This window comes from Metopolophium dirhodum, chromosome 5 (genome assembly GCF_019925205.1).
Source record: "Metopolophium dirhodum isolate CAU chromosome 5, ASM1992520v1, whole genome shotgun sequence".
NCBI lineage: Eukaryota > Metazoa > Arthropoda > Insecta > Hemiptera > Aphididae > Metopolophium > Metopolophium dirhodum.
In genome coordinates this window covers 25,538,992-25,559,700 of record NC_083564.1, presented here as the reverse complement: position 1 = coordinate 25,559,700, position 20,709 = coordinate 25,538,992, and the positions used below count along the sequence as shown (strand labels likewise).

General features: G+C 30.1%; 1 protein-coding gene across 2 annotated transcripts in view; it reads right to left on the bottom strand.

The window, feature by feature from the left end:
* LOC132944138 (uncharacterized) overlaps positions 1-19,660 on the bottom strand; it is a 28,913-nt gene extending 9,253 nt beyond the window's left edge. Inside the window, exons 1-2 of one of the 2 annotated variants that reach the window (XM_061013325.1) lie at positions 19,237-19,660; positions 4,441-4,564 (exon numbers count right to left, since the gene is read on the bottom strand). The gene's annotated coding sequence lies outside the window, so the exon portion shown is untranslated. The remainder of the gene's footprint in view (positions 1-4,440; positions 4,565-19,236) is intronic. The other variant, XM_061013324.1, reaches the window with a different exon arrangement.
* Positions 19,661-20,709: the final 1,049 nt, after the last annotated feature.

Genomic DNA, 20,709 nt, shown 5'->3' with positions numbered 1-20,709 from the left:
TGAAAAATAAACAATATCACAGTTGATAGGTGTTTGGGACGAACAAGTTTCCTAATGTCGTATATTTAAATATATGTACCTATACTGTGCCCATAAATAATATGCATCGTACAATATCTTCGTTATGACGTTATCAAACCATAGAACAGAATATCGATTAAATCTAATAATCTATTCTAATCTATTCTGTGATCAAACTTCGTTCGATTACCTATTGCAACTACTATAAACTGTAATCTGGTCAAAAGACAAAAAGTATAATATAGTCATTCGGTGTGGTCGGTTTTCGAAAAATGCATATAACATATACCTGTATACAATTATTATATGTTGAGTTTTGAAACGCGTCTTTCTGCATTTATATTTTATTCTCGGGTACTCTGTAGTATCGTCTCATCATTTTCAACAGCAATATGTGGTGTAAAATAATAGTTTTTACCCATTCAGATATTACGTAACTGTATCAGGTGTCACAATAATAAGATTCCCAAAAAGCTGTATTATATCTATACAGACTAAATAGGATTAAGCAAAATATACTAATTACATTATAACTATGGGTTTTCAAGAGCACGTATATATTGGCATTTCGCGTGTACCGACCACTGTATACCAACGGAGTCTGAAAAATGTAGAAAACCGACGAAAATTGTGTCGACCGCAATGTGCAGACTCTATAAGAACATGTTCTTAATTTGTATTAGGTTTAGGTACCTATATTGTTCAAAAATATTAGGGTTCTACTGTTCTCGACGAGGCCAACGGAAGTGCATTATAAATTACCATAAGAAAGTCAAAGTAGAATCCAAATAAAAATATAGACGAACAATACACGGTTGAATAATTTTAATGGCTGTTCGTATTGTTGTGCGTTGTTTGCGAAGGTTCTTGTTATTAATATTGTCACTAATAGGTATATTTAATTGCTCCAAATTTTATTTGAGATTCTTGATGAAAAATTTTAAAAACTCATTATTATTTTATTTGCACATATTTATAATAAATTTTTGTCTTGGCTGGTGGCCAGTTATTAATTTATTAATTAACGGTATGCGCACATGCACAGCAACCGCACTGCAGGTACCTATACCTATTTAATTGCACCGTAAAAAAAACCTTGAACTTCGAAATAATAACCTGCACGGTAATATAGTTGCAGTACTAACAGCAAACCTTAACGTCCATATATATAGATACAGATCGCAGGTGTTATGCGAACCGTGATAATTATTTTCCAGCAATACACCGCCGTTCCTTATGATTAAAAAAAGATATAGACATCTAAGAGATCTTAACTTTATTACATGGAAATATTCAAATAATAATAATAGTATAGACTATCCAAATAAATGGAAAAAATGGAGTTGCTGCATTTAAAAAAATTAAGTTAAGCTTTGTTTGCGAGTACTGTGTGACAGGGTTAAAAATTTGAAATTTTCTCGGAATGTGTTTCGGTACTCTATTTCCCCTTCGAATACTCCATTTCAATCTAAGGTCATCCAACTTAAATATTTTGTGGTATACCTTCTTATTGTTACATACTGCTGTATACAGGGTGCTTCACCGAGCGGCAAGCATGCTCACCTCCCATTTTTTCATTTAATAATGAATTTATTCAAATTTTGACTTTGGAATTTTAAATATACTTGAAGACCTGATTAACCTGGCGATCTGACCTACTTAAATAATATACTTATCATGGTCCTATTATTCATAGATCAAAAAGTAAAATAACTAAATAACTACTATCGTATGCATTTTGATTCTGATACGTCAACATTTTCAGAAAAATTATCCACTAAATAAGTTGAGACAATTTGACAAGTTTGACTTTTGATTTACAGTTGAAAAGAAGAGTTCTTATTTGAAAAAAATATAAGTTAGTATCACCACAGGACACTCCTAAAGTAGCGCGAAAAATCCCAAAAATGTAAAATATGGTCTTAAAGTAAGTATATTTCAAAAATCAAATTTTAATAAATTCATTTACATAGGAAAAAATGGAGGTGAGCTGCTAGAATGCTAGATAAATCACACTGTATACACACTGTATATAGAATCAAAGTTTTAGTATGTCAATGAAAAATTAGTAAAAACACTGTATAATTATGGCTATTACAATGTCAGATTATTGAAGGTTACCTATAGGTGGTTAGGTAGACTCATGACCTATAGCGGTACATAATTTTGAATTAATATCGGTTAATTTTTTATTAGATTTGCAGTGATGTGATGAAAACGTGCAGCGAGTATGATATACTGTACGCGTATATAGTAATTATACTTGTAGGTATTGACATTTAATTTGAATATTTTCTGCAAGTGTTTCGCAAATTAAATGGGCATAGGTAATTTACAGAAGAATAAAAAAAAAAAAAAAATACGTACACTTATTATTATTAAGTCATCGCGTTACACGCAATATCATAATTCATAATAATATTAATATCGTATACATAATGCTAGGTAAGTATACTCGTTGCCGAGCTCTGCCGATAGATACAGGCGAATTATTGTATAATAATAATAATAATAATAGTTTTTCCGATTGAGACGCCACCGTCGTCGTTTTCACGAGAGATGAATGTTCAGCATTCGTTATTACACGGACAAATGACGAGCCGTACTAAAAGCTATTGTCGTTTTCAATGTCACTTCTCACATGCATGTATAGCGTCTCTTACGTATAATAACATAATATACAATTGGTGTGTGTGTGTCTGCATATAGAAAGCCAAGACGGTTATTATATCGTTGTTGTTGTTGTAGGTAGGTACGTTATTATATAGGTATATTACGGGCCGCACTGCAAAGAGAGACTCGAACGCGTTTTTACTTTTTTTTTGTGGCGCGTCGACAGGCTGTTTGAAAGGAGCCAATTTCCACGGCTCGTTATATCGGACAATTGACGATGGTGCCCAAACTGCACCCTATTCGACGCACGGAGGTGTACAGAAAAAAATAAATGAAAACAATTTAATAAAAATAGGATATATATAGGTACATATAATATATAATGTACGGTATAATGCCATGTTTTATACATATATATATATATATAGATTGCGAGAAGAAACGTCGAGTGGTATACTTTATATGTACCTAACCCTTTAGTTATGGGGATCGTTTGGATGTCGAAGTGTATTATTTTATTACGTAATAATATATACCTACTCGGCTGCTCTAATCTTTTAGGTACGGACCAAATGGCTACCAACCCGTTTTAACCGCACTCGGAACATAATCATCACTATATACAGAGAGTCGTATGGGGATGATGCCGTCGTCAGGTTTTTAAACAATATAGTTTCTGGACCAACTGACGAACCGACTTTGTCACCGCAGGCTAGAGTTGGATTCCGAATAGATACCGGTAGCGGAGCTCGGGACCGATACCACATTATAATAGGTATCTGCGGTAAGAACAATGATTACCTATGAATGCAGATCTTTTAATAACAGTATTATAATATACCAGCTATACCTACGTGGGCGAACAATGATAATAGTTTAAATCGCATTTTTATTTTAATAATGTATAACATTCGTGTACTTGCCACGTACAACATCTATAGTATGGCGTTTATTATTTTGAGTAAATAAATATATTACGATAATAATATAATTATACAACCAGAAAGCGAATAAACGCAGCGGAGCGATGTGGTTTCACAGGGTGTTTTCCCTGTATCCCGCGCCGGAGACATTATGCGCGTAAAAGTTTTCCGGCTCTTATCGTTTTTCGCATTTCCGATTGTTGTTTTCACGTGAAATAATATTATTATCGTTATCGATGGACGACGATACGCACCGTTTATTGAACATCGTCTATGGCTAAGCGCAGTGCGCACGCGCGTCGTGCCGAGTGCAATTTTATTTTATTTTCATTCTATGATATTTCGTTTAAAAGAAGTCGAATCGTTTTTAAATATGTTTTGAAATTGAGTCGTTTTGAATATTTCAATTTTTAGTTGCGAGTTAGTTACGTGGTGTATTTGAATATAATATTGTTACCTACCTTTGGGTAAAATACATAGCTATATTAAATATTATAATATTATAAAGTAGGTATGTATTGTATAATAGGTATTATTATATAGTGATTATACACTCTTCCCGCGTAGTGTGTGGTGTATTTCCAATTTGAACCAAAGATATTACGATCGAGTCTCCACAGACTTTGACCATTTTAAAAATACTTCGGTTAAGTTGGACAGTACTCGCAGCAGCATAAAAAGATTTAACGCTAATTGACAGAGGTATATTATATGATATTTATTATTTAATTACATGTATTCTTGTACATGCGTCTTGTCCTCGGTATAAGGCATATGCAATGCAGTTAATTAAACATTTTCCTAATAATTTCGTTTCTAAATTATTTATAAATATAATATAGTTTATATATAGTATTATATAATTATAACACAAAAATGTTACCTTGACCCAAATTGTACAAAAAAAAAATACATTAATGCTTCTTCTTTAATTCTGAGATTCTTTGTCGTTACTTTTTTTCTATACATAATGACTGTAACAAACGATCATGAGATTCACATTCTTACTAAAAAAAAAAAAAAATTAATAGTTAATAAAATAACTATACTATCAATATACTTGCGTATGTTTATGTGAAACAAACAAATAAAATAAAATAATTAAGAATTTCGACTTAAGATAATTGTATTTACAGTGGCATGACTTGAAATGATAAAATTTACAATATGTCAGGGTGTGGTAAAGATTTTGTTAAATTTCTGATGTGGGAGAAGAAATTATCACGGTGAACAATTTTCAAAATCTAATACTACATCCTACATTCGATTTATCAGAAAACTAGCAATAGTTATTATTTAATTACTAGCTAATGCATACATCGCTAATATAACGTATTTGAATATTTGATATTGCTTCAATTTTGTTTGTAGTCACTCTATTAGGTTTATGTTAAGTATATTCATGATAATTTGATTATTCGTAAATTCGTAATGTTTAAAATTTAATCTTAACCAAGATCCTGGAATTGTTTTAAAGTTTCGACTTTTGAGTACCTGCACATGTGGTTTTTGTATGAAAATGTTTGTGCCTCATAATATTATTCCATTTCAATTATTTTACTCATTTAATATTTTCTAAATTGCTTATTTTCTAATTTGATATTACTTATTTTATTCTATGGAAAATTACTTAGGTTTATAAATTACAGATATGACAATTAATATTTAATTCTAATATGAATTATTGACATTTTTTTTTTTAAAAATCATTAATTGTCATACTGTTTTGAGCAAAATTTGATTACCTATTTAATTACCTACCCTACTTTTGCTATATATTACTTACATAATATATTATATTCGGTACTATTGTAATCAATATTGCCATCTTAATATTATATTATAATATCACTAACGATTCACAAGCAGCAATGATACGAGTCACTTTATCGTGGGACATAATATAGGTACGCGTCTATATAACACTAACACTAATAAATCTGTCTAAACACAACACACTTCAAACCACATTTTATATATTTCTTTAAGTATGTTTTAGATCATGTGTCAGTTTTGTCGTGCGATCTAAAATACATGCAAGTCATTATTTATAAATTATTGCCAGTATTATTGATTGACTTCAAATCGTGTGATCTATACACGAAAGCCTGCGACGGATTATAATAATATATAATATCAGGATCGAGTTCGCGATAATGTACAAATACATTGCAGGTACACGAAGAATCATTATAATATTATATTTCTTGCCCTAAATAACAAATTTTATATATTTTTCATTATTATATAATATTATTACCGATAGAGCACGACGCGTATTTGGTACTCATAGTGCTTATATAGGACACGGGTTCAGAGTTTGTATCATCTTCAATATCGCTTTTTTAATAACAAAAATATAAATATAGTATATTATGGTGCGAGTTGGATAAATATAGTTCTGCAGTGTAATATATCAATATATATATATAAAAAAAATATAGATGTATACTGTATAGTATTATAACTATTATTTATGTACTGTCCGCCGAACTGATGTTACCGATATTGTGACATATTGTATTATCCCATATTTTTTTCTCGCATACCACATTCCTCTATAATCTATATACTTATGATATAGATTTTAAATAAAAATAAAATTCTATATTTTCACTTTTGACGACAGTACCTATACTGTGTTTAGGGGAAGTAGAATTCAGTGACGCAAATTGGCATAATTATTAGGGGGAGGGGGGCTATGTGAAGAAATGTTTAGGGCACACAACTCACCAGCAATACTTATATAAATATATATAAAAATGTAAATAGTAATTTTACGCGAGGACTGGTATTGTATACGGTAATCGGTGTGGTAAAAATGTAAAATTAGTTTAACTGAAAAGTGAAAACAATGACAAGAGTCAAGACGATATTATTATACCCAATGGTATCTATACACTATACATGTATAGGTACCTAAGAATATGTGCCAAATATTAGACCATGATTTTTTTCTTCAATAATTTCAATAATTATGAATTCATTCAAATTCTAATTTTTCGATTTTTGAAGTTTAGATACTTGTAGACTACAAGTTATAGATCATATTTTAAATTCATTAGATTTCTTATGATATTTAAGGGTGTCCCGAGTTGTGATACGAATTTTTTTTTTATTCAGAATTTGAATAAATGTAGAGGTTGTATGCAATGAGCATGCTTGAGGAGTACTGCTGTGCATGTTATGCATAAACCTAAATGGTACGAATTTATTTTTGTGTCTGACAGTTGTTGTAATCGTCGCATGATAATAATCTTTTCCACGCCGCAATCGCCAAAATCTCAGAGCAGCCGTATACGATATTTTCACACGGGACACAAGAAAAACGACACACTTGTCGGCGTGCAAAAGCTTCGAATAATAGGCGACGATTTTCTCCGCGAAAAGTTTTTGGGATTTTCTGATCTGATATATATATATATATATCAGATATATATCAGGTACCGCGCACGGTACAATGCGTATGGGTGGTTAACGTCAGACGTGAGAATTTCCAAACTATAGTGTTGATTTTTCGAATTCAACGAAATATGTACCTATCCGATAAAATACAAGTGCGATATAATATAATATTATAATTATAATATAATATAAATTTATGTGCTGCAGAAGGCAGACAATTATATCTCACAATCAGTCCACTGTAAACGGCAGAGACCATACTCGAACATAACACGATATTGTATATTAATATTATAGCCTACCGATTCATATATAATACCTGTATAATGTTCACTGTCCAATTATTTCATTCCTAAAAAGTTTTTCTCATACCTACGAATTATCAGATTCAACAAATTTCCAAATGCATATCCTCACTCTATTTATTAAAAAATAAACTACACCACATACATTAATATTATTATGAGCATTCTACTCGGGAGACAATTACTTACCAACAGCTATCTAATATATATATATATATTAATATGGTGCCATAAAATTGAATTTTATTCACATCATCGTTATATTTACTGCTGCACATAGGCATTATAATATATAAATGGTGGCGCCGAGCCGACCGACAAATTTTAGTGTTTCTGGTATAAAACTACAGTAGATATGTGCATTCGCCACGTATATGTATAATATAATAGTTACCTACTCGAACCGTTACACGTGCACTTAAACGAATGCTGATATGATGTATCCATTTTTTATATGCAGTGTTGTTGGTGTTGCTGGTGCGAGGGCGACCGTTCGATTTTTTTTTTCAATTCTAATAGTACCCATTATAATATAGATACTATTTAGAACCCGTCGGTGGAATGATTATAACAATATAGTGTTATACAGGTAGGTATGTCAATTTTTGGTCACGTAATTTGGCGATTTAGAGATTTGCGCTACGGTCACCGCTGCAACAGGAGATTTCATGTGCTACAATACACGACGCATTATAGGTGCTGACTGTATAGGATATTTTTTTATTACTATGAGTGCAAAAAAGAAAGATTTTATGCTTTTGAAAATTGGTCTCATACTCAGTATAGATATTCGAATTGAAAACGTGTAAGAAAAAATTATAGTTAAAGACCCAGTTAAATACCATTCAATAGGTATTCAACTGTTCTACCATAATTTAAATTTCGAAATTATATTTTAACAATGAAATCTTTATTTTTATATGAAATTTCGAAGTGATGAAAAAATTTTCAAGTCCCTTTAGTGACGAATGACAATGCGCGATGGTTGTAGCGATGGACGGATTACTATATGCTGTCATCCCTAAATACTTATAAAATTGGCCACCCGACGGATGGCACCCCTAGCCCTAAATAATAATTATCGAATATTTAAATAATTAAAATTAAATCATGATTTCGTCAAATTGCTGCTTCGGGAATCTTTAGTCTTTATGATATTATAATAATATGATTAGGATAAAAATATTATTTCTATAAGTACCAAAAACGTAATATAGCAAAAGTAAGTAAGAATATTGATTACACAATCAAATTGTACAAAAAAAGTCAAAAATACATGAAAATTAATGAATGTTAAAAAATATCTTTATAGAATAATTAAATACAATTAACTGTTCGGTCTGTTTCAGTATCTCAGGTAATTTTCTGTGTAATAAAATAAAGTAACAGAAAATTATAAAACAAACTATATAGAAACTATTAAGTATGTAAAATTATATAAATGAAAGAATATGATTATACTAACGGTTTTCATACAAAAACAAAATTTTTTAACTCTCTCGTGTTAAATGTGTAATCCCAACTTTACAACAATGTCAGCCGTCTTTATTGAAATTAAGTTACAATTACTATGAATAATATACCTACTTATAAACTTATGATACACAATAAGTTTTCAATTAAAAAGAAGTTTGTATCAGAAGCTATAGGCGCAAATAGCCTTTGAGATTTTTATCCGGGGGGGGGGGGGGTGAGCTACAACCCTAGTATAATAATATTGAATAAGCTTAAAACATATATTTATGAAATGTTGGGGGGGGGCTGTTGAATTTTTTTGGCAGCTTAGCCCGATAAAGCCTCTCATATTTGCGGCCTATGATCATAACCCTTGTTATATGGTGTACAAATCTGAATTATTGAAAATGTTGCACTATATATTTAAACATTCCAAGAGTCAGAATTTGAATACATTTATTATCAAAGGAAAAAATTGTGGTAGCATGATTTGTGAATCGCCCTGTACACTACTATGTAATTATATATACTATGACATTTAAATTTATAGACATTCCCATTTCAAGAGAGTTGGCATGCAATACGGCTGAGAATCGAAATGTATACAAGTGCGCCAAATTACAATTTCACTTTATAAACAATACATTTATAATTTATATTAGGTATAGTTATTAGTTATAGTGTATTATAAATTATGATAGGTATTATGATTGATTATTGTTGTTACTTGTTTTAACCATTATAAATTCCAAAAAAAAAACGCGTACTGTGTAGTATTACACACAATACAAAATGTCAAAATGTTCTCTAAACTTTTATTGAATTTGAAATACTTTTTCAAAATTATCAAACACAAAAATAACTGCTCGAATTTGTTTAAATATATTTTACGAGTGTTGTTATGATGTATTATACGCATTACGAATTAACAACGATATTATAATATTCAAATTATATTGCATACCTATTTATAATATTTTTTTTATAAAACCAAGAATACCTACGGGTTTAATTATAGCATTATCAAATTAAATGATCATAAATTATTCGATCTAATGAATGAATAATAATGTGTTTTACTACACACCTTTTATTTTCTACATTTCATTTACATTACTATATATATTTTTGTCATCACGCCCTGCAGCAGTATGTATAACATTGTAACGATATTTTATAAACCAACATTTTTATAATATTATATTTTATAATCAGACGATAAATCCACAGTGTTACCTAGTGGGGGGTACGATTAAAAACTGAACATCTTTTGTACTCCTGTGACGTACATTTTTTAAAGAACAAATTGTCATTCATAATATCTAGGTTCGGACTTTCGGAGAGATCGGAGACCTCTGTATTATAATACTTTCTTTGGCGTTCCTACCGATTTTCACTGGACGACGGAGTATTATTATTATATTGTTATAATATGTCTGGCATAGAAAAGTACTGCAAAACGCGTTCGATTCTTTTGTACAACAAACGCTTCGTCTTCGGTTTTACGACTTGCAGTCGGCGCCAGAAACATGGAAAAAAATATCGAACCACACACGTATTTAACTACTGCACACGACGGATGTAATAGTGTACCTACACTGATGCGTGTTATACGCATCTATTATATATGTTTATATTATATATTTTTCTTTTTGCTCGCAAACGGACGAATAATAATAATGTAATACGACGTTGTGCGTTTTATTCGTACAGGTAAATGTATAATAAGACGTGTACACGCATCCGGGAGTGCCGTGTGCGTACTTGCAGTTGGAATTATGCAAAAGGATGTTATATCGTCACAGAGAGTACCTATATACATAATATTATGAGTCATATTGCTCATATTGTGCATAATACAATACATTCGGTGTGTGGTTACTAATTCACGCCAATCCAATACTATACGCTGCATTATCAATTATCATTGCCCGTCTATAATACATATTATATTTATACGTTTTAAAGGAGCGATTAAAAAAAACAATATATAGGCAGGAGTATATACGCTATACGCTACATATGCTATACCTATATATATATATATATACTATTTAATGGTATGGGTACTTATATATATAATATATTATTGTATATTGCCGAAATTAAAATGTTTATGACGCGACCAATTCATTATTGTCTTAGCATGCGACTAACTGTTAATATAAGGTGAGTACGTTATATAGGTAGTGACCAGTACCCATATAATACGAAAATTACGATTCTAGCGCGTTGTACGTTTAGGTATCTATGCATACATGCCTATATAATAACATCCTCTTCCCGTCACATTCTCACATAGTCGGCGACGTTATCATTGTCATCCCTACTATTCTTCTTCGCGTTTGTCATTTTAATCACGTAGACAATAATATAATATTATATGTGCAATATACACCATGTGTGCGTAATAATATTGTATTTCACAATATACCCACGGACACGGTATTATGTTGTTTTGAATTCCGGTGACAGCAAAACACAAGTTGAATTTTGACACTTCGCCAGCACGTTTATAATATTATATATTAATAATAATAATAATGGAAAGTACCTAAATAAAAATTGGTGGCTATGAGGTGTCGGTGATATTTTTTGCTTCGGTAAAATAACAGCTATGGCCGTTACACGCATGCGGTGTCGCGTTGAACCGTTTGGAATGTAAGTATACTGTAATTTGTATACTGTAAAAAAAAACCAAACTAAATATAGTTACATAGGTATCAAGTAGTTGCTAAATATTTGTCACAATATTATTTTTATACTAAATATATCTGAGTAAGCAAAAAAAAAATTGTTATTTTTCCAATCTTAAGATAATCACTGCGGGTACTGTATAAAAAATAGTTTTTAATTGGTAGGTAATGATTGCAATAGGATGTCTACGAATATAATATGCCAGTTTAATAATGCGACTATACTTTCTTTTTATATTGGTAGGTATAACCTATGATTTGTCAAGATTAGAAAATATTCAAATTTCATTATTATAGACGAATGAGTAATGAGTGACTAATGAAATTTAAGCTATTGACTTGCGTGAAGTCGCTGTTACAATTATTAAGTCAATCAAGAAAAATGTATTATAATTACCGGTATAAATTTGTATTATTCTTATTATCTATCATATTTTGAAAACACGTGATTAAAAAATATTAAAATAATATCTATACTTTAAAATTATCAAATATAACTTTGATTTGTGTCCCAACGTTTTACACAAAATAAACACGTTTACGATGACATAATATATTATATTTTAAATGTTTTTTATGCATTAACTATAGGATATTTTGTCAGAATTATGGTTTTACCGGACTGTATTCTTGTAAATGATTTGAATTCATAATATCGAAGTAAACCATATGCAATATTGTTGTTTGCAGTGCAATATTTTGATATAACGTAATCCGTGGATATTCCATACGAATTACAATATTCCTATATTAGACGATGAATATTTACTAGAAACTAATTAAGTACCTGCAGTGTACCTGATGTCGTTATTGATTGACTATCCAAAAACGGTTAAACTTGAGTATGTAGACCACGTTATACGCATATTTAACCGATGTGACCAGAAGAATAATGGTTGCGGTTTTCATCAATAGAGAGATTCGAAAATATCTGGAACGCAAGGGAATCGATTTTAATCAAACCAATCGGGTAATATTTGATTTTTCGTGAAGAAGTAAATCGGGACCAATTCAACGCTATTGAAATATTATATTGTATTATTCTGACAGGATAATCATTGAGCATTGTGTGTTGTTACAAGTTAATGGATGCGAACGATTGTATATACCTGCATGGCATATACGCCTATATAAGAGTGTGAAACATACCAAAATTGTATATATATTATTATATGGTCGTTAATGGTTTTACGAGTAAATGGTTTATTCAGAGTATTATATTGTACATCATACATCAAAGTAATCATACATGGTCTGTTTTTTCATGTGTATGATGCGCTCGATGGATAAAAACAAATTTTTATTGTTTATGAAATGAGTCTCAAGTACTGAAGCAGCTATTGGAGCACACTATAGTATTATTTATGCGTATTTCAAGTAGGCAGTCGCGTGAGAAGTCGTAAGATATATTTGAGTACCTACCTATACTATACCTACCTGAGTATCTGCCTATACGCGTCTATTGGTTCTTTCCGGTTCATAAAAAATAACACGATAGTAATATATTATATCGATGTGCTCGCAACAGGTCAACGCGCAAAAATGATACATAATATGGTTTGCGATTTATTGGTCGCCAATAAGCTAACTTCGTCGCAATATGCAACAATAATATCATATGGATGTACCTGTACTACAGTATTTTGTACGTCCCATACCAGCCGACCTAACCTGACTATTTATGCCTAGGTATACACAGGAATATCATATACCTTTATTATTGGCTTGACTTATTAAACTCGACGTGTTATAGCTATAGGTATATTATACTGTTGATGACGATCGGAGTAGGCACAGAACAGCCGCTACAGACCTTCGGGAAAATGATACGTTTTATTACGCATGAAAACTCCCATACACCGAATTTCTATTTAACAAAATGTTCTGTTCAACAAGATATTTTTGGGAACCATATACCATAATATTGTTTTATCGTTCTATTTAACGAATTTCTTTATAATACGCATTTTTTGTTGTTGTCCACGAGACGTCTTCGTAGCATAGCGAAATTTCACTGTAAGTACATATAAACTGTGTACCACTAGACTTTATTTGTTTTTAGACCGTAAAACAGCATTTCAATAATGGTTAACATAATATTATATTGCTATATCCTGTTTTATCCATTCACATTTACGATGGATGTAGGTTTACTGTTTTTCGTTGAACATCTATCTGCAACTATAATTCTAGTAACTATACGTAGGTTTTTTTTTAATAGTTCGGGCATTAAGTTATTATATATTATGCGAAGCATTCAAGACATTTTTATTTAGTCCACAAGTCTATATAATATATAATATATTCGCGAACAGCAAGTATTCACACATATAATGAATTTATAGGTTCGTTTTAACACTCATCACGAGAACGTCTCTATTATTCCCAAAGGTTGCGACGATAGTACTTACCTAAAGCTTCTGAGTAATATTTCAATAGGGAATAGGAATAGTACTTATAGGAATGCGCATAAATATTAATGCTTTTTTCGACCATTAAAGTTAGAAATAATTTTTTTTTTAATATTAGTTTTATAGTCGTAATATTATAAATTAAATAACAAAAACATTTTAAATTTTCTTAGATCTTTGTGAAGATCTTTGATCTGTTCAAATAAAATATTTAAAAGTATGACGAGTTATATTGTATGCATTAAGTATAACATATTATTATTACAACATATAACTTACATTTAAAAAATAAAATATAAACATAAAATAAATTTTTTTTTTCATTTAAGTAAACCTAATTATATATTTTAATATAATACTTATTTCACTTATTTTTTCGGCAAATAACACAAGGCGGACGACGAACGTGAGACACGTCACTATTAAACTCCGGACAATCACTCATCTGGAATTCACACGCAAGTTGAAACGTAAGCGCAAGACGATGACTAAAAAATTCTTTATTATGTGACCTGTGTTGATATTTACATATCATACAAGTACAATAACACAAAATAGCATTTAATAAACAAATAAATTTAAAAATAAAACTTAAACAGCTGCACTTGATGAGAAGTTTGTGTTTTTAAATTCGTATGGATGTATTTAAGTACATATGAAATACAAAAACTACGATTATTCGTGCATTATTCAATTTGTAATTAATAATATAAAACTACTGATTATAATTTTTCTTTTATATTAGTAATATATTGGATTATTTTTAAGTAAAACATCATGTTTATTATAAAAGTAGTTGAAACTACAAGTGTATTAAACTGTAGTAATATTTTTGTAAAACGAATTATTTTTAGTTTTGAAATAATTGTAAGAAATCAATTACACAAATATATGACTAATAACTTCTACTGTAGAGGCAATCCTATTTTTATTTATTAATATATAATATTAAATCATAACGAAAATCAATACTATGATTAAAAACAAAATATGTTTTTATACAATTATTATTATTATAAAATCTATGCTTTTGGGGCATAAATATTTTACTTACATTTTATATTTGATTTATCTTTTTATTTAAAATTATTGACGATAAATGTATTATTATATCAACTATTTTAATGATATTATAATTTATATCAAACTTTAATATAGATAAATATTTTATTATATTTCGTTGTTAAATCAAATATTTTATATATAGTCACATAAAATAGATATATATTTATGGATACAAATATTTTGGTGAGTTATATTACATTATTACCTACACAATATAATATAAGATGTCTATTCATTTTTAAAAAAAAACTTGTCATTCGATGGTATAACATTATAACTCTGTACAAGGTCAGAAATCGGTCTATATTGTACTTAGGTTTACTACCTTTCTCAAAGAATCATATTATTCATGAAGATTTGTAATACATAAAATGTGAAACTGTCAAGGTAGTATGGGACTATGAGTAAACAAGTAATATAAATCACACTACAATACCGTGGAAAATATAACAAGAATCAAAAAATATGTTCCTTTTATCAATCAAATTAAATAATTTTTTCTAAAATTCAAGACTTTGTAAATTACTATAGGTACGCAATTTTAGATTCTGAGCGGAGCGATGAATGTACTGATTTGACAATGATGTGTGTGGGTGTTTTTTTTTTTTTTTGTGTCTGTCATCACCGTTTGGGGCAGTAACAATGCTTCGATTTTCTTCAACAATATTTTGTTCGAGAGGAACGTGAATCTAGTTGGTGCTTCGGGACTAAAATATAGGTATCAATATAGGGATCGAAAAGATTATTACAAATAGGTATGTACTAATTCAAGTAATTTCACAACCAACGAAGTGCTTCAAGGTATTGCACACAATTTAAAATTGTATAAATGGGAAAATGACTATAACTCGGTTGCTTTCCAGTTTTCTCAATCATCTAATACTCTAGGTAGCCTACAAATATCTGACGGCACAAAAGATCTAAGATTGACTATTTCACTAGAAATTAATATTTTATTTGGATCTTAAATTCTAACATCTTTTTTACCTCTTAGCCAAAACTCTAATAACCGCTAATAACCTCCTCTTTTTTTTGGTATTTTTTTGGGGGGACTTAGTCATTTTGTGGGTGATAAAAATGTTGGTGGAATCAGAATTTGGTGCACGAAGTGAGATTCGAAGTTATAGCTAATCAAAGTTTTAACTTTATATAATAACCTTTATAAATACCTAAATTGCTTCAAATTTGTAAATTTAACTGTGGCATAGTGGTAATTTCGCATTTGGATTTGTTATAACTAAATAATATACAGTGTTCAAATAGTCAGTCAGCCCTATGATATTACCACGTATATTTGATGATATTATTGTGAATAAAGTAATTTATATATTATTTACCTATTTACGTGGAACCTTGTTTTAAATTTTTAATCCTAAGCTATAAAAGTTGAACTTTAAATTTTAAATTTGATAAATTTTGTCGAAATTCTAACTTTAAATGTTTAAAATAAAAAATTGTGCCTATGTACTTTTAATATTTTTCAACTGCTATTGTAACAATATATCGGGAGCCTTGCATTTAATTGTCACGCTTTTTTACCCAACGAACAAAATTTTATTGATATTTATACATTTATATCCTTTATACATTGACCCACTTGTTAACTACTGTACAGCAGAGTGACATCCACTTACCCGCTTTTCTTTAAATTTATTTGAACCTTTGAAATTCCATTATGTTGATCCATTCATTAAAAAATCTGGCATGTAACATAATAGTTACACTTTATATATAATTTTATTGGAAATTGATTATATTGATGTTAAAAAGCCTTATATACTATATTTCAGAGTGTAAAACCATTGAATTACCGTAAAAATTATTTGGGAATCACGTCCAGCAACGTTCTATTGGATTCTCGAGGAAATATAAAACTCTGTGACTTTGGTATCTCAGGGCAGCATAGGATTCATATACCAATAAGCAGTAGATATCTCATCAACTCTTATGAAGCTATATGTTTCGTTGGAAGTATTTATTTAAAAATAGTTTGTGGTGTAGTTCTATTTAATTTTAGCCGGAAAACATTGATCCACGTCGAAGAGCTGGTTATGATGTTAGTTCAGATGTTTGGTCCTTAAGTATCACATTAGTAGAAGTTGCTACTGGGCAATTACCATACTCGAGATATAGTTCTCTTTTTCAGCAACTCTGTCAGATCGTTGAAGAAGATCCACCACGATTGCAACTTTTCTCCTAATTTTGGGAATTTCGTAAATCCTTGGTAATTATACATAAATTCAATTTGATAATATTAAGCAATTAATAACATCTATAAAATAATTATTTGTTGTTTGATAAAAGCTGTAAAACAAAGGCAAAAAAAAAAAACGAATTACTAGAACACTTATTCATAAAAGGAAGTGATAAAATGGCAATATATTTTGTCCTAAAAAAATTCTGATGACGTGGATTTCAATTTATTTCTGTTCATAGGTACATCATTTTTAAGAATACAATTATATTTTTACAGAAGCTAGTAAAACAATCAATTTATTTCATTGGTTAAATAATAATAAAAATTGTTTGTATAGGCATAGTTTGATTTATTCGTATGACTATTAAATATAGTGTCTATACTTAAAATATGTGTTAACATAATTGTATACAATATTATTAACGTAAAACAACGTGTATAAATTGCACAACTGGTAACATTTAATAATAAATTAGGTAGGTAACACACAAACATTATAAACAGTTTATATCATGACGCATTTAACCGAGAGCGTTTACCTATATATTTACATAATATATTTTATCGGTTGAAATATTATGCGTGTTACCAATGATATATTGATTAGTTATGTATTGAATAAATTCGGAAAATTAAAAATCATAATTTAATATGTGGACGATTAAGATAATGTTTCTCGTCCATCTTAAATAATAATATAATAAGTGCCGATATAGGCAAATAATCAACATTCAGCATTGTAAAATATTATGGTGTGCAATGCGTTTCTAGGTTTAGTACTTATGCGTTTGTGATTACATTCGTCAAGGTAACGTTACGTACAGTTGAATACACTATATTATAGAACCTATTGTATATATAGCATTACGTATACAAACATTACGATTTAAATGCAATAGACGATATTATTATTATAGTTTAAGCGTACTTGATTGAATTTTAAATTTAAATAAAATGTGTAATAATAATATATGCAATAATATATTGATATCTAATGTTTTTTGTCTTGTTTTCATATTATAATATATTTATATGATATAACTCATTAGCTCTTCTTTATTAGTAAAACTCCATTTCATACATTATGTATAATTAGTTAATTATCTCTTTTTGATAATAAAACACGTTTTTCTTTTACGAAGAACCCTTATACAGTATTAATTAAAAAATTCGAAGGTATAAAAGTACTGATGCGTTATAAATTATAATGATATTACTATATATAGGTATTAGATAATATATATAATATATGTTTTTTATAAGTAGAAGATACATATTAATTTATTATACATATATATTATACACACTAATACACTTCATAGATATACATGAATATAATATATATTATCATATTATTCTAATGGTATATACCTATTTTAAATTCAAATGTATATTATGATCGAGAACGTTATTATACTAAATATGTAATTTACTTATGACAAATACTCGCGATAAATTTGTATGTACTGAGAATTTTTTTTTTAATTACAATAATGTATAAGCGTCTTTTTTTATAGATATGAGTATAATGTATATATAAATTATGTATGTTTATTGTGTGTGTGTGTGTGTGTGTGTGTGTGTGTGTGTGTGTGTATTTCGTATATTATCATAATAATTTTTCGTGACTAGCTCAAGCTCTGTAGCACTCGTATTCGACCCTAACTCAACGTGGTATATGAGCGTATGACTTGAAAAGTTTACCTACCGGCGACGTTCGGTCTGAAGAAAATAATCATGATTATTATTATAATATCGTATTACCATTTACCAGCACTATCGCGTGTAGGCGGTATTAAACGATTCGTCGTTCCTATTTCCGTATACTCACGTAATAATAATATCATTGTAAGACGCGCGTGTGGTATCTCGTATTTGTATACATAAATGTATAATACTATATCGAATTGCACGGATTATATATTATTCAAGTAGGTACCAAATAGTTTTATGCGAAGAGACTTTAACGCGCAGAGCCGCGTGTGGCTCGAACTGTATATACCTAATAGCGATACAATTATAATATATAGGTATTTTATCACTTCGACCGTATGCAAAAAAAACAACTATATAATAACTTGGTCGGTATACCTATTTATTATTATTTATTATACTTAAATAAGTGAATACAAAACATGGACTCACTGAGATTTCATTCGTACGATCATCTCAGACAGATCGCGATCGTTGCCGCTAACACATTCAAACGCATGTATATGGATACACGCGATGTATCGTGTATATATATAGCACTCACTCTCGCGAGAACTCCGGTGGTGGTGAATGTAATTTTTACGATTACGATAAACGAATATAATTATAAAACATTAATATGAATTAGCACTGGAGACGAGTCGTATAAGTATATAGTATAATATTATTATGATATACCGTCGTCGTACGCCGATCTCGGCCGCGTGTCCCGGTCGAGACGAACAAGACTACGGAGTCATCGATGACTATAATATAACATCAGACGGTGATGGCCAGGCCGCGGTTCGCGTCACACTGAACGCTGCTCATTCAAAAAAAAAAAGAACACAACAAAACGCAGGAACACACGAATCGGTCTGGTCGACGGCCGTATGCGAGCGGCGTGTCCGCAGTCAACTCCCACTACATTACAATAATGTTTATGCGTGTATATTATAATGTATATGTATATATACGACTGCATCACTGTATAATATACATTCGTTCGGGTATAGTGGAGGTGAGTATTGTTACGTCATCGCGTCGAGACCCACTTTTCTTGGGCGGCGGCGGCGGCGGCGATGTACTTACCTATATTTATACGATATATATCATAATTTAGATGGACTCGTCGCAACCGCGAGATCGGATCTCAAAATCCCGGAATACCCTATGATTTATAATAATTTTAGTTATGTACCTACTATTATAACTGAACTAGGACGTCTCTATATACCGAAACAACACAATATTATATTATACCTGTAACATCATTGAAATTATATTAAAACATTCGTAATTGTATACTCCGATGTATACAATTATCGTACATCGTATTATATTATATAATATATACATATTTATATTTATATTATTCTAGCTGATCCCGCGCACTTCGTTGCCCGTAAAAAATGACAAATCTTAAAAAAAATTGTGATTGTTCAACTCCTTTCGGGTGTAACTCGCTGCAGTATGTGCAACTCGGCCACCCTGGTAGACAATCCACTTGCTATAAGTGCAACTCGGCCCCCTTGGTAGGCAATGTTTGAAAATTCGATTTGATACATGCTTGTACCTGACAGCCCGAATAACCAATGGCAACCATTAATAAATAAATACTAATTTATACTAATTATTTCTCCAAGGTATAACCAAAAGCAAAATTTCCATTGCAAATCACAAAATCCCTGTTTGGGCACCTCCCCGGGGTTGGGCATACCGGAGTCAGTTGTGAATCCGAACCATTCGAGGAGACGAGGACCCACTCATAATGATTCGCGATACGTTTTTTTACGGACAAAACTACAATAATTTCTCACTATTATTTACTGTTGTAATTTATTTCAGTGTTTCCCTTTTTTTAATCCATCCTACTCTCATATATAATTAAATTCATCGTTAAATTATTATTTACGATTATGGCAG